The sequence below is a fragment of the Oryzias melastigma genome, unplaced genomic scaffold (genome assembly GCF_002922805.2).
Source record: "Oryzias melastigma strain HK-1 unplaced genomic scaffold, ASM292280v2 sc01050, whole genome shotgun sequence".
NCBI classification, from domain to species: domain Eukaryota; kingdom Metazoa; phylum Chordata; class Actinopteri; order Beloniformes; family Adrianichthyidae; genus Oryzias; species Oryzias melastigma.
Window position 1 is genome coordinate 5,986 of NW_023417635.1, and position 2,529 is coordinate 8,514.

Sequence of the window (2,529 nt, forward strand, 5' to 3'; positions counted from 1 at the left end):
AATCCGGTTTATTTTCAAAATAGAACCAATTTTTCACAATAAAAAGCCGCGATTGACAAATGTGATCATGTTTTTGTGTCTAAACAGATGAAAATGTGCATACAATCAAAACACACAGACACCCGTGCGCGAGAGCCCCCACCCCGGACACCACAGATCTCCGGAGCGGGTGTGCTGGGCTGCAGGATTCTGGGAGGAAAAAAAGCAGGGCAGACGGGGCCCCCCAATGCAGTGGGGCCACACTGGAGCGGGACATGGGGCTGTGTTTGAACGAGAGAGAGGCAGAGGAGCGGTTCCTCTTGGAAGAAACATCAGGTAATATTTTTAGTTTATTAATTTACCGACGGAAACACGTGGGAGCGCGTGCGTGCACACAGACACACACCAAAACAGACAGACACGCACGCGCGCGCACAAACCGATCAATGAAGTGGGCCGACTGCGGAGTTGGGGGGCGGGGTCTGTGTCAACAGGGGCACAGACCATCTCCTTTTAGCAGAAACACGGGGAGATATCCTGGTTATTGATCATGATGGCAAAAAAAGCAAGAGCTCTAGCAGAAGCGCCTGTTGACTGTCGCGGAAAAAAATCGCGTCTGGTGTGACCAATAGAGCGCCCCGAATCGGCGCCCACTCCGCTCCTCGCCGCCTCGCGGCGCTCTCGCGTCCGGTGTGACTCCGGCGTTACTCCCCCTCCCTCCCGCACCTGTACCGGCCTCATTTAATTACTTTGGGGTGGGTTCGCCACCCGCCAGGTAAACAGTCAGCAGTGCTGACTCAGCACCCCCAAAATCCAGTACACCATTTCAAATAAGAAAAGGAACTCACATATTGATAATAATAATAATGAAAAAAACATATGAACGTCTGAGATAGCCTTTTTTTTTTCTTATTTATTTATTTTTTTTTACATTTCCACATTCACCGTGTGCCTTTGTCACAAGGCTGCTGTAAGATTGACTCAAAAGCAGATAACCTATTCAGATTGTGAAATGAACAACTTTAAAATCTGGATCTTTGGCTGTATTGTAATGAAGCTGCAATAACATTGCTCTATAATTGCTGAGTTCAAAAGATGTGCTGCCATCTAGAGGACAGTTTTGTCATCTACAGTATTTCTAAACTCAAAACAAAGCAGAAGAACATTCTAAATGTCAGGATTCAAAGTCCTGAACTGTGATAAAGTTTGTGATTCATCTTTACACTCAGACTTTAAAATCAACTGTTTAGTGATTTTTTTAATACATATATTTTCTGTTATTTCTAAGTATAAAACTGTTTTATTTTCCTGGCTTTGAAATAAAATGAATTGGACCTTTTTCTATAAAATCATTTGTCATATTAGTCTTCCAGTGTTTCTGTCATGAATGAAATGTGAAGTAAAATCATGTTATTTAATTTTTTAATTCTTTTTTGAAGGATTTCATCAAACGCATCATCTCCTGCGTTCAGTGTTCCAGGAAGATATTAACTGTGACTGTTGCTCTTTTCAGCAGCTCTGCAGGACAGAGACTCTCTGGTTGATGCACAAACCAACATCTCTGTAAGACATGAAGGAGAAAACATCACTGTTAGATGTACATTTATGTTTCCTGGGGCAAAAGAAGCTGCTGCTTTGGCATTAAATATGAACATATATTTCTTAAATCGAATATTCTTGACGTGACAAAAACTAACGTCAAAACTTAGACTCAGGTTGGTGCAGATATGAGTTACATATGAGGATTATTTCAATCAAAATAAAACTTCAACATAGTCGTCACAGACAGTGAGTTTGATCCCCAAAATCAAGAAAATATTTATTTTTGATAATGTGTGTCCTCTGATTCCTTTTTCTGTCAGCCTGTCAGTGTCAAGCCCAGGTGATAATTTGTTCTTCAGTTCTTCTGTCGGTCCGTCTGGTTCTGGTGGGCGTCATCTTCATTTCTTCAGCCGCTTTAGGGATTTTCTTCAAGATTAGAAGATCCAAACAAAATAAAGGTGATCTTATTCTTAATATTTAGTCTTTAAACACTATATTTTATTGAACTATATTTCTAATGAAAACTTGGTCTTGAGGTAGACATAATTTTTATTTTATTCTTATGTAATGTAGAAATTTTTATTTGCATTAACAGAAACATTTTATTTTATTATTTTTTTTAATTTGACGGAATTATTTAAAAGAAGTTTGATACTTTTGTTCAAAATTAAAGAATTTGAATTAACCTCCATTAGAACCAAACATTTGAACATCTTAACACAAAAAATGTAAATTTATTGTTGAGAGAATGAAAGAACAGAAAAGGGAAAAGAAAGGATCAGAATATCTACGCCTCTGTTGAATTTAAGATTTGAAAACTGTTTAATCCAAGAATTAACAAAAAAGTTAAACTAAACGAAACAAACAAATACAAAATCAAAAACACTAAAACAGCTGCAACGAATCAAGAGAGATGAATGTTGTTAAGAGGAACAATTATCAATATATTGATATTTCAGGACAGGGAAGGTGAACAGTAAAGAAGGTGAGGAAAACCTCAGAGCATTT